Raw genomic sequence first — 15,084 nt, 5'->3', positions numbered from 1 at the left:
TCAGAAAAGCACACTTTATGATGCTTATCAACACAGTATAGTGCATCATAAAATGCCAGGCAGAATGTCACGTACCAGATTGGACAGAATAGTATAACAATGCCAACAGTTGCTTTTGGAATTATTGTAAAATACAGTATGTTACTTGTCCATTGTTATGAAATGCAGTACAAAACGTCTTATTTCCACTTTGATCCTTGACCTTTCCATCAAAGAGTACAACAGAATTGTGCTATGTTGTTAAAACGTGTTCTCCATCTCATAATCTATGGCCGAAGAAAGTCACAACTGCAGTCAGATAAGTGCTACAATGTCAAACATTACCTTCTGCATTACTTTAACACACACGTATACCCCCCACATACACACACATACAGCCAAAAAGAACTCACAGGCACAGACACACACATACGTGTGTTTCCAACTACTCAGCTCCCCCACACACAAACAATCACTGCATCCAAATACACACTCACAGACATACTTTCATATGAATCTAGAATTAAATACACATATTCAATGAATACTGTCTAGCAATTTCTAAATGTGCAATATGTGAGATATTCATGAGGGCACGCTGACTCTACCCCAAGTCTAACATGGACCGTGCAGGCAAGCAGGGGGCATGTCTGACTGCCATGCAGTCTAAAGGTCCACGCCCCTGCAAGTGTGTCAACTGCAAAATGTCAACACATAAGAGCGAGTCCGCTCAACTGTCCATGTACCCAACACCACACTCCCTGACACTGTAAACCCCCACCACAGTTATAAAAAGTAAAACATATATATTTTTTCTAATTCCCAATATAGCTGCCCGTATTTGTGCTTGTGTGCGCGGGTGTGCCCATTGCTTAGCTGCAGTTAGCAATTTCAACAAATAAGAGCATAATAAGGAATGTGTATGCAAATTACACCAAATAGTAATAGCATAGTGGTAGAGCATTCGTACAAAGAGGAAGCATTCACAGTTCGAGTCCTATCACTCCCCTTCCTATTTTATGTTCAAAATGAGTATATGAAATAGTTCCTGACATATATGATTAAACTTTTACTAAAAAGCATTGAAATGGCCTATGTATCAGTGAACAAAATGTATATTTATAAAGGAACCTGACATATAATTGTCCGCAGTTAAGCAACGCTTTACCCAGCGCAATATAATTGCCCGCAGTTGCCCAGAGCAATATAGTTGCTCGTAGTTAAGAAGTGCTTTGCCCAGCGCAATATAGTTGCCCATAGTTAAGCAGCGCTTTACCCAGTGCAATGTAGTTGCTTATAGCTAAATAGCACTTTACCCAGTGCAATCGGTTTGCGCAGAGGTGTACGGCGCGCCAACCAGCGCACCGTGGGGCAACGTGGAGCAACGTAGAGCAAAGTTGCTTAAACACAGCCACACCCCCTAACCTGTCTGTACAGTAGTAAAATAAAAAGCAATGACAAGGTTCGAACCCAGGACACTGTGCACCATAAGCAAAGTACTGAACCACTAAGCAACGACAGCTTAGGATGAACATTCACTGTTAACATATATATACTTATAAATGTTAGATTAACCATTGCTAAGCAGGTCTGCAATCAGCCGAGAATTTTCAAAAATGGCCAATCACAAAAAAGTGCGGAAAATGCGGCATATTTAAGCTCCATAGGCGGGAATACTCGCCATAACTGATTGTAGCTCCCATCTGCAGTTAGAATGTCTGGTGCTGGGGAGGGTACTCGCTTTAGAGCGCAATGCTAGGGCATTGTGGAGTCAAAATACATGGTTTGGCTCCTAGTCCATCATCATGAGTCTCGACTCCTGCAGGGACAGTTCCAATGGACGGAGTATAAGGCAGAGGCTTGGAACCGGTTGGCTCATGAACTCACCAGTGCCACAGGCATCCCACGGACTGGTGAGCAGGTCTGTCACCACTATGCAGACCTAAAGAGATGGAAGCAGGACCTTCTTAACCAATGGATCCAGGAGGCACGTCATATGCAAGATGCCCCACTACTAAGTAGGTAGCCATGGAATGCAGTATGTAAGACATGCTAATATAGTCTAAATAATGGATAGGTATGTCTCAATATCCCTTCATTTACTTCACAGCTGCAGGTGTCTGTGCTATGAATCAGCAAGCCTATGCAGATAGGCTGCTAAGGCTGCACCAACCAGGCAGGTTAGTAATTATTCTGCATGTATTGTTATATAATATATGTGAGAGAGCATGACAAAAGTGTTGTAGTCCAATAATACAACTATAAAATGCCCTGAATAAATTCTCTGCATGTACTGTTATATAACATAAGTCAGAGAGCCAGAAATAGAGTGTACCAACCCAGCAACAAAGGTAAAATATGTCTGGAATACTATCTCTGCATGTACTGTCATATAAAATAAGTGAGCGAGCCTGAAAAAGAGTGTTGTAACCTATCAATAAAGGTATAATATGTCCTAAATAGGTCTTCTGTATGCACTGTAATATCAAATAAAGGAGAGAGCCTGTAGAAAATAGTGTTTAATGTGAATAATAAAGGTATAATACTTGGAGTGTGTCTGTGTCAGTTACTTAGAAATGTTGTTGTACCCTTGCATTAAATAAATAGTACTGTTGTATTAGGTGCTGTCAACCCACAGTTGTGCAGTCTCATATAAAGTGGATGAAGGAAGTGCCAGTAGCTGTGAAGCATATAACAGTCCTCAACAGTTGTTAAATGGCTGTCATGCATAGGTAAATCTGGCACACGAGTAGCTTGTCAAGGTGTTCCCCAGAAATGTGAGTGTGCTACATGAAATGTAGGGTTCTGTAGAAAATTAAGTGAAAACGTCACGTGAACACATCCAGATGTGTAGATACATAAATATAAGAATAAAATACAAGTATGTAACAGTAACATCTGCATCTTGGACAGTTACTATGTCAGATATAGGTCAGGTATATAATGAACTAGCCAAACCCATTACACAATCTAATGCATGTTGCCTAGTGTAATAATACATGTAGGGAATATACACCTGCAGTCAATAGGAATGTAGTGTAGAGTTAAAGTACTAATAAGATGTTAATGGAGGTTTCTTTTTACACCCTACTCTGTGTGCATAAACAATGCAATTTCACACCTCAATGGGTATGTCTAATCTCAAAACATTTGTTGGGACATATGTCCTATTGTTCTATAAAAATCTGCAGTTACTTTGATGCATGTCCCCTGTTAAAACACCACATTCTTGGTGGTCTCTTGCCAGCAATCATCCCTGCATGCTGTTGTAATGTCCACTGTCGTTCAATATATGCATGTGTTATGCTTGCTGTTTAACTGTTGTAACCCTGGTGTGTTGGGTTAATGGGAATATTACTGCATGCTGTTACGGAATGCTGTTGTCTATGTTGTAATTAAACACATCTAATCACAGAACGTATGGGATGGCCGGTCCCAGCAGACCCACCTGTCCCTCCTCAGCTGGCGATTGCACCTGGCACCAGCAGGTCTGGTGCCCAGCCCAGGCTACCCTCCTCTGTTGGTCATGTGCCACCTTCGGGTGGAAGCGCTGCAGGGGATGGGGCTCATCCCCCCCTGCAAGCGTGGGTGGAGAAGGGCCACCTGTCACCCTCCGAAGGGTCCGGGTTGTAGTGCGTAGGGAGATCCAGTGTTTAGTCGCTGATCCCCTAAGCTAGCTCGAGGCGAGAGTGGCGTGACTCACGAGTGAGCCTGCCCCTCCTACGCAGCCCCCAGCACAGTGACCCTCGGGTCTGTGAAGGTTCAGTGGTGACTGCCCATGGGTGGGGATCTCAGTCCCACTGTTACCATCTGTGGGCTCATGGGCTTATGATTTCCAAACATCCGTCCCCGTCAATTGTGTTCACCCACCCCATGTGTCATACTCTGCCCCTGTATGTTTGTCTTGTCTGTTTACCTCCCCAACCTACCTCCCCAAATATACCTACTTCCTCTACCTCACTTTCCACTCTCACCTGAAAAAGAGCAATCTGTACCCACAAAAAAATTACGCCCCATACATAGCTACCCATTTCATACACATGTCCGCTGGACATGTAAACTGATAATTATAATTGGCAGTGCAGCATACTTTGTTGTCCTCACCCCTCTCCCAGGGGTGGAAGGATTCAAATTTCACTCCAAATTCATTGCATATGCACAGCTGTTGCTGGTAAAGAAATGGGCAGCTATGGACCTTCCCTACACCCGTCCTGCACATCCGAGCTTGTTTTCCTATTGTCTTTCCTTCTTTGTGCCCCCTTTTTCACCACTTTCCTATCTCCCCATTTTCTTTTCTTTCAAAGAAATTAGCGCAGGTGTTAGCGGGAGTAAGCACTTTTAAGCAGTAGTTAGTGGGTTTGAGTGAGTGTGCGCATGTGTGCGCTTAGCTAAGCATCACTAAGCGTCACACAAACCCACTTACAACTGCTTAAAAGTGCCTTAGTCACTCTATGTCAGGGCCCTTGTTCTGCTCAGCAGCAAAATAAAACACCTCGGTCAGTCTCGAGCCCCAGACCTTGGACACACTAGACTGCATGAAGTACCACTAAGCCACAACAGATATACAATAACTTGGTGCTGAAAAAAATATATCATGCATTACAATGAGTGAATGTAAAGGAAAAATAGAAAGGCCATAACACAAAGCTTGTTCTGTGGATCTTTACCAGCAATTGTTGTGGAATTGCATTACATGAGTGTGATGTGAGAAGCAGCCATTAAAGCAGCAAATAATGTTATAGAGGCACCTTACAACCCCCACACAGCATCACAGCAGGACAAACACTGGCATATCTGAGTTGGGCAGAGGCCATACCTCCTAACTGTGACAACTTTCCAGGGATGTCCCTGATTGCGAAACATATTTAGCTGTGTCCCTCCAAATCCCTCAGAAAAGTACTGACATCGATCAGAAAGGTTGGGTATTACACAATGAATACTGACAATAATAACAGTAGACACCACTTGTACTTCATGAAAGGAGTAGTAATCCATATGCACTGCTTCACTGAAGTCTACACCTACTGTCCCTATTATATGTAACGTGTACCTCACTTTCAACTACCTATCTCTGACTCCATGCAAAGATGTATCTGAGTGTTCCATAGGCCTGGCAGAGGCACAAACACACAGGCATATTAGCTATATTGCTGTTACACACTCTGCAAATAGCTTTGGTAGGACCTCCACAAGCATACCCTTATGTAGGAGTACAACACAGAAATACCAAAGGATGTAACCACGTATTGGTAGCAACTGACTGTAACAATGCCATTGTACCAGTCCTGAAAACACCTGTGAGTTGCACAGACAAAGAATAACAGTGTAACTTCTGGCTACCATCTGGATAGGGTCACAGTTGGGATCTATGAAGACAGACCACCTGCCTTAATAAACTGACAGGTACACACCAATCCTTTACGTCCAGTAAGTTAATATTCACACATTAATACATAATGCTCTCTGTATGTAAGCACCCCCCCCCCCACAATTAAAAGATACTTGTGTGTTTAGGGTCTACCAAGGGTGTAGGTAGGCATACTTAGTACTGGAACTGTCCAGTTGTCCTGTGAACCCTGTGCTAATGTCAACAATAAAAAACACAAACCCTGCAGAAGTAAGTACATTAATATTCACAGTATAACAGTTCACAAACAGTTCATGTGCCAAAAGAATACTTCTCAATAACTACATTTGTATGGCAGTTAATTATATGAGTAGAAAAGAAACTGCATAGTCACATAAATATTGTGTAAGCATTTGTAGGGGTGAGTAAAACTCTACACTGATAGCTCTGTACTAGAAGTGGCAACAGTCAGTTCTGCGTACAATATGTACATCACTGTCTACACCTCTAGCTTCATTTATAAGACGTATACCAACCTTCTGACTTACACAGCAGTGTCCACAGCAAACAAGCATGGGACCCACTCTGGAAATCTGAAAGGGCTACGCCTACATACCTTAGCAATTTATAGCATTGGGTTGCTATGACAGTGAGTACTGCAATTACCACACAGCAGGCTGTATGCATTTACCAAATGCTGGGCAACAATTGGTGCAGAGGGCATCACATGCACATGCGCAGATACCTATAAAAGCAGATTGTACTTGCTATCCCCACATGCGATCATTACATTGCACGTGTAAGCAACTGTACAACTCCTGCAGAGTATTGACAAACTATAGCACGTAAGAAATACATATATAATTAGGTAACAAATATATAGACCTAATTAAAAACTAAAGTTATTAATTAAGAAAAAAAGTAATTAATAACCAAAAACTAAACTTAAGTAAGAATCTTTACTTAATAAAAAAAAAACTGTCAAAGCATACACAGAAGGACCTGAAAGGGACAAACAGGTATGTAACAGTTTGTAGTTACTGGCAAGTAGTAGATGTTTATGAATAGTACTGTACATACTCTGAAACATGCATATGTGGCAGCAATAGGTATGTATGCGCTGATGCCATGCATAACTACTGCCATGGAGAAATTGGTGTGTAGCTGTGTGCAGTGGGACATAACTGTGACATATGTAGCTCAGCATTATATGTCAAACTTCTGAACATGTTATCTATGGTCTGTACAGTACTGCATTTAATGGCAGTTTGGGGGAGTAGTGCAAACACCTATATAAACTTGGATGTCACAGAGTAAGACATGCATGATAGTCACATAATGTGTAGCTTAGCATTGGCAACTGCTGTACCAGGCTAGTATAGTAATGTATCATTTGCAGCTATATATACTCTTGTATTATTACTGTATGCACAAATGTGACAACTGTCCATGTTATAGCAAGGCCCAAGAGGTCATCTGTGAGGTGTACGGACTTACAACAGTGTGGAACCTGTGTCTGTATGGCACATACATATGGCGAGATATATATGTGTCTGATATATTAGCATCTGAACATGTGCATAGAGCAAGGGACATACTGCAACTGTTTGTGAAGGGTGGACATTTATATGTTGGTGCAGGTTGTTATGTGCATATTTATATGTAGGTTGTAGTGTGTGTCAAACAAGACAGCATACAGTGCTGGCATATGACATGTGGAGTTCAAACACCGTGGGTATGATTTGTTAGGTTTTTAGTCTTCCAGATAGGGGGTGCTGCTAAAGATACATGGGCTGAGAATACCTTCCATGCATTCTGCACAAGACTATGCAATATCATTACATAACTGTATCCCTCTCAACCTTTGCATAATTGATATTCCCACCATGAAAGGCAGACTGTATATGTGCCGATATGTATATCTATATGTACACCACTGGATGTTCATATGTACACTCAAGCTCAATGTTGTACACGTATTGCCACCCCTGTTGTTAAAAGCCCTGTACCCATGAACTGCCACATAGGTGGTAGTCTACTCAACACTGAAAGTGTGATAAGAGACTATGGGACACAGGTGGACAGTAGTGTCCCTTATGATAATCACAGTGCCACACTAGTCATGTAAATTGAGTATGGTTCACATGTCATCAGTAAAGCTGTGTCATCCATGGAAATAGAGGTCAGTGTTCCACTGTACTCATCAGTCATAACACCCATCATAGAGTACAATGGCCCTGTTGGTATGTACCTCAGAAGTCATCCACAGCAACTGTAGACGCCAGACACATACCTCACAAAGAGTATTACCGGACTCAAATAGATGCCCTTTGTTGACTGTCTTACAAATCCACAGCTACACTGTGTCGCATACCACCTACCCAGAGGTTACCTCTGCCTAACATACAAAGCTAGGCCAAACCAACAGGTGTTGGACATGCTCCATGTAAACAGATGAAACTCCATACAAGCTACACACTGTACTGATCTAAACCTTGTAACGTCAAAAAGCAGAACATGCTTGAGTGGCACATTATCATCTCAGACACGTACCATACTCTGGAACTAACTACCTATCAATAGCAAATGAAGGTCCTCATTAGCAGTTGCCATGAATAATCATGATGATTGGATGTGAGATAGGAAACACAACCCGGTAATCACCTCTGTGGCTCTGCATGACAGGGGCACATGAACCTACATTACATGGGTGTTGAAGGGCAGGGTACCATATGGCTAGGCTTCCATAGGCCCTATGGATAATAGCCTATTAGCTACCTAGGACCCAATACACACACGCATGTACCTGTTGCATCACATGCTATGTGAGGTTGACTGGGTGTGATGGAGAATGTGTAGACGAATGAGTCAAAGATGTGTATATGTGTGATAGCCTAGTAGGAAACTGTGTATATCATGGCATGTAGTGTTGTAGCTCTAATCCCATCAAAAGGTACGTATGCTATTGCTAGGCAGGAAAAGCAGTATGGCATACGGTGTGACATAGTCCCATGGTGTTGACTGGAGTGTGCCATTGTAGGCTAAAGCAGTACATGTATGCTTATTGATTGTTAACACTAGTGAATACAAATCACGTATGAACTGTAGTACTACCTGAAGGTGTAGGCCTAAACAGCACAGTATGGTTTATATCCACATTGCTTGGTAACACTGTTTTGTTTGTTACCTGTAGTCCTCACATATTACATACCTCAGGCATGAGGTTTTGTAGGTGCTGACACACAGTACTGTATGGTACACAGGTAGAACTAATCTAGGTTGCCATACCTTTGGGTCTTGTAGGTATGTCTGATGTGTGTGTGGGTATGCCTGTAACATGGCCTCGGTGGTATGTGTGTCACAGGATATAAGTGCATATCTAGCAACATGTATTGTGTAGTACAGCAGTATGCCACCTATAGTGATGAATGTGCACATATGTTACTGAGGGGTTTGCTATCAAGTATTGTGGTGTACTGGTAGTACTGTAACCATACTGTACATTCATTTCAATGGATGACAAATGTCTGTATGCATAAACTTCATATACACCTCCTGTGGCTAGGTGGTGCATTGTGTCACATACAGTGTGCCGTGTACTGTTGCATAGTCTTACATACTGGTTTCACTTTGTTGCTGTGCAAAACATGATTTGGTATATAGTATATGCCAGGCACTGTCAGGCAGTTGTGGGCTGAGCAATCATATGTGGTATTAAAAGTGTGTATCTACTGACAGCCAATAGGTTGCTATATATGGCATTTCATTGATGTCTGTACTTTAGAATGTTAAGTGTGCCACATGACTTGCTCACAATTACTGTTTTATTGTCTTCCAGGGACATGTCTCACAACAGGAAACCCGCGTATTCCCCTGAGGAGGAGGAAGTCATTGCAGACGCCCTCATACACCATCACAACCTGCTGTTCTCCAGAACCAGCCAGGACCAGCATGGGCGCACTGCACTGTGGCAGGATGTTGTCCGTCGGGTGAATGATGTAGGCATGCTTAACCGGACTTATGAGCAGGTACGCCATCACTGCGGTGATTTAATCAGACATGTCCGACAGCATGCCTGCGATGTCCACAGACAACAGCTTGCCACAGGTGGTGGTGCCACAACACATCACCCCCTCACCAGAGTGGAAGAGCTGCTCCTCAGCGTGGTGGCTCCTGGCCAACCAGTTCAACAGACTGATAATTTGGGACATTATCTGTATGCATGTGACTGTCACCTCATGTACTACTGTAAAATTGCAAAGTCACAGCAGCAATGCCATAGTTGTTGACACTGACAAACTGTCTCATATCCTTGCAGGTCCCTCTGGTGTGATAGCAAGACAGCAGACCCATGCTGGTGAGTGTTCTACATTTAATATAGCATATAACATGTGCATGTCATAGGAGAGTTGTAGGCCATATACACATGTTAAACACCTACACATAGTGCATGCTCTGCATGTTCTCTGTGGGACTATGCACATCCCAGTAACATGAGTAGCTGCCTCAAACACATGCAATACACAGAGCATCCCAAACAATTGGGGTACACTGTAGTGGACATTGTATAGGCAGAGTCAATACACATGCACACAACATACACCACTTTGTCATATGCAGTATGTGTTAATATGATACACATGGCGTATGTAGATACCTGCTGTAAGGTCATACTCCAGTATCCCAAATGTCATCAACACAGCACACATACTATACCTGAGGGGTAAAGTCCTATCATGGGGTGGTGTGACACGTGTCAACACACAACACAGTCATGTTAGGCAATGCTCCCTATTGAACACCTGACATGCCCATGTAACAACTGGCTGTGAAATGGTAAATGTAGCCTGGTGCAGGTCAGGTACAGCAAGATAGTTGCCAATGTGACATACATTAGTGGCCTTGAGTGACCACATGATGCTGCCTGATGATGGCTCATGGTACTACACCACATCCAGTTACAGTAACTACAGTACTACACATAGCATTCATTTTTATACACCTGACAGTTGTGTGCATCTGGCCATGGTATGTATACCTATGAGTGATGGTGCACAGGACATTGGAAAGCGTTTCAGACTTGCACTGCAATGTTGTGTCCATGTACACATTGTGTTCCAGGGTGAGGCCAATCATTGAACAACACACATGCATCAACGACATGTATACTGTTATCAACAAGGACTCTCTACACTCACACTGCATGCTGTTGAGCAACACTCAGCCTGCATGCTGACACGTGTGATAGGACTCTTTGGCTTGTGATACCTTACTCCACCATCAACCACTAATGAATATGTTCCATATTGCTGTTGGTGTGTGTGTGTGTGTGTGTGTGTGTGTGTGTGTGTGTGTGTGTCAACTTGACTGAGTAGTGTATTTGTGTGCATGTGTTCATGTGTTCATGTGTGCATGTGTGCATGTGTGCATATGTTCATGCGTTCATGTGTGCATGTGTGCATGTGTTCATGTGTGCATGTGTTCATGTGTGCATGTGTGCTAACATCCTGTACAGATGGTAAAGTGTGTTTCCTGTCTCCCTCTCACAGATGCTGAGGTATTGTTGGATGAGTGCAGCAGGGAACCTGAAGACACTGCCACAAATAGCGAACATGATGATGCATGTATTGTGGCACAGACAGGTTTGACAGGGTCTGTCGTTGGTCCACCAGTCGACAGTACACAGCTTTCCACTCCATCTATGTGCACATACATACTGCCAGTACATCCCTCAACACCAATGGCCTTAGGTGAGGAACAGCATACGGTAGGCATTGACCAGGACAGTGTGGAATCTATGGCACATACAACCCCACACAGCAGCCATGCCCAGACACCCGGAATGGTACCACATAGGCATATGTCCAGGGGTTCTCGGGAGCACCGCTGGTCATAATGCCCCTGGCAGACGTGCCCACACAGGTCTCACAACCTCAGGTATGTTCCAGGCTGTAATGCAAGCACAGGCACGTATGGAATGGTACACCAGGCAGGTACTAAGGGCACAGAGGGCTCATAACACTGCTATCAATGACAGTATCCGTGACCTTGCCGGTGCCATCCATAATTACACTGATGTCATTGATAGACGTTGGGGTGAGACACTAGATGTCCTCTGCAATGTAATGTCCATGTGCCAGGACAGTGCAGGACGGCTGAGACGTCCATGTGGACTTATGCCAGCAACATCATCAGCTGGCAGTCGTCGCGGACGACACACAAGTCCCAGCCGCTCCCGTAGTGGCAGTACCAGCCCCAGCAATGTTGTGGCTGGGCTGTCAGTAGACCGTCCGAGATGACCACGTGCACGTGGCTCTGGCCAGTCCCAGCAGGTACATGGGTCCAGTCAACATCCCTCTGCCTCTGACGATAGTACCCAGTCTGGCTTAGTACCCGATACTGTCCGTGTCACCCCTGCTAGGCACAGGTACTGTGTCCATGGCCAGAGACAGTGATCTGTACAGTCTGGCAGGTACAGTCTGTGGCTGTCCCACAACCTCCCGTATTTGGCAGCCACAAGGGGGAACTGTGTGCATGCAGACACACACACATAAAACCAACACCTAGGGCTAACACATACACACACACATTACATCAACACTGACCCATACTGTACTGTTGTCCCTCACACACACACACACACACACACACACACACACACACACACACACACACACACACACACACACACACACACACACATGTTGATTGGATGGGTCATTGTTGGGCTTTGGCAAACCAATAACACACACTGTGCATATGATGAAACTGTGCCACCTCCTGTCATCTGTGACATTGATGCAGGAACAGGCTAACATGGTGCTGATGCACAGGGTAACCTAATAGCAGTGTAGCAATGTTAGCATGTTGTCAACAGTAAAGTGTAATGATATCCTTGTAGGTATATCTCAGCAGGCATGATGCATCAAAGCTATGATTATCAATGTAGTATTGTTTACACCAGTGTTAATTCCAAACATGGATTGTCCACCCATGTGCCACTTGGCTGATGTGTGTGGTACTGGCAGCATGTGTTGGTGAGTGGACGTTATGTGTGTGATGTGTGCAGTACAGATTTCAAGGTGTACATTTGTGAACATGGTGGAGGTGCACTGTCTGCATGTACGTGCATGGTGGACACATGGGAAGGGTGACATGCCCTGTATTACACAGTGTTAACACTTCATATTTCCTATTGGTGTCCAGTATGCATTTTACTACACATATGTCACAACTTGGGTACACATGTGTGTATGACATGGTATGACACTATGCTGTGGGTGATACTGTTAATATCTGTCTTTGGTTTGCATTCTGGTAGTGTACATAACCTCAACAGCCTGATTTTAACCAATCGTTAGATGATGTCTTGACAACTGACACACAGCTGTAGGATACACAGTAGCATTTGAATCATTCTGGTACTGTACTATACCAGTTACCAGTGGTATTGACCGCCACACATTCCCATGACCACTCCTGTTTGGCTTGTGGCCATCCTAGGTACAAGCAGACACACTAGGGATATGTCCGTCCACATCTGGTAATGCATACAGTGGCCTACAATGCATTCTCCAGATTAGACACTTATCCTCCACAAGGGTATCATACAGACAGATACCTGTTGACAAACCCATGCTCTGAAGCTATGAGCCAACTATAGCATAGTCATCCACATTTACTATGCATAGTATCCTGACAGTACCAAATTGGTAGTAGCCCACAACATGTAGCAGGGGTACTGATGTGTGCATACAGCCACATGTGATGTCATCTGTCCTTTGATATTCACATTCCCAAAGGTATGCTGATGTCCCTCAGTGTATCACATAAGCAATAAGGGGTCTGTATGCATATCCACGGAGTTGTTGTACATCTATAATGAATGCCCATTATTGACAGACTGTGTTGTGTTTGAACATGTCTGAAATATGCCCCAGGCATAAACCCTCACTCACACTATTCTATAGAAACTGTCATGTGTGTGTGTGACACAGATGACCTAGGGCACAGATCACTACAATGGCTGGACTTGTCATATACATACATATGTGACCTACGGTCTGAAAAGCAGCAGCACCAACTGTCAATGGTAACAGATGTATTTGTGTTGAAAGCAGGCTTCACACCTATGAAGTGATTGAGGTCACATGTACATATAGGTCTTGGCCACACAGTTACCAATTGAGGTCACATGTACATATGTGTATTTGCCACACACATACCTGAAGTGTGCAATGCACATACTGTTGTTTTACTGATATGTCAAACAGTAATAAAAGCAAAACCCAGAACACATTGATCAACAGTGTCACACACACACACACACACACACACACACCCTCAGCAATTGCAGGATTGAAACCCCTATCTCACTAAGTTATGATACTAGAAAGATATGCATTAACACGACATGCTATATGCTTTAGTGGGAGCTTTAATTTCCACTGCAGTATTTGTGGGATACTGACATCATCAGACCTGCCAAAGAAGAAGTTACCTCTTTTAATGTGTTTTCACAGTCTCCAAAAAGGCCACACCTCTCAAAGGTAATGACACACACAACCTCTCAGTCATTGGAGGATTCAATCCCCTACTTAGTTAGGTTACGATACTAACAGAGATACGCACTAACATGATGTGCTATATGCTTTCGTGGGAGTTTTTATTTCCACTGCTGTATTTGTGGGATACTGACATCATCAGACCTGCCAAAGAGGAATTTATCTCTTTTAATGTATTTTCACAGTCTCCAAAAAGACTACTCCTCTCATAGGAAATAACACACGCACTCAGCAATTGCAGGATTCAAACCCCTACCTATGTTATGATACTAAAGAAACATGCATTAATACGATGCGCTAGAGGTTGTACTGAGAGTTATTATTTCCACTGCTGTATTTGTGGGATACTGACATCATCAGACCTGCCAAAGGGGAATTTACATCTTTTACTGTGTTTTCACAGTCTCCAAAAAGGCCACCCTTCTCACAGGTAATGACACAAACCCCCCACTCAGCAAATGCAAGATTCAAACCCCTACCTAACTATGTTATGATAATACAGAGATACACATTAACACGACACGCTATATGCTTCATTAGGAGCTTTCATTTCCACTGCTATATTTGTGGGATACTGACATCATCAGACCTGCCAAAGAGGAATTTACCTCTTTTAATGTGTTTTTACAGTCTCCAAAAAGGCCACTCCTTGCAAAGGTAATGACACACACACCCAGCAATTGCAGGCTTCAAACCCCTACCTAGCTATGCTATGACGCTACAGCGATACGCATTAACATGATGCACTAGATGCTTTACTGGGAGTTTTATTTCCACTGCTGTATTTGTGAGATACTGACATCATCAGACCTGCCAAAGAGGAATTTACCTCTTTTAATGTGTTTTCAAAGTCTCCAAAAAGGCCACTCCTCTCATAGGAAATGATACACACACAGCAATTGCAGGAGTCAAACTCCTATCTAATTATGTTATAATACTAGAGAAATATGCATTAACACGATGCACTATATGCTTTATTGGGAACTTTTATTTCCACTGCTGTATTTGTGGGATACTGACATCATCAGACTTGCCAAAGAGAAATTCAGCTCTTTTAATGTGTTTTCACCGTCTCCAAAAAGGCCACTCCTCTCAAAGGAAATCACACGCACACTCAGCAATTGCAGGATTGAAACCCCTACCTAACTATGTTATGATACCAGAAAGATACGCATTAACATGACGTGTTACATG

Source organism: Protopterus annectens, chromosome 1.part0 (genome assembly GCF_019279795.1).
Source record: "Protopterus annectens isolate FY-2018-M chromosome 1.part0, PAN1.0, whole genome shotgun sequence".
Taxonomy (NCBI): Eukaryota; Metazoa; Chordata; order Ceratodontiformes; family Protopteridae; genus Protopterus; species Protopterus annectens.
The sequence above is the reverse complement of the archived record's forward strand: the minus strand, read 5'-3'. Positions refer to the sequence as shown.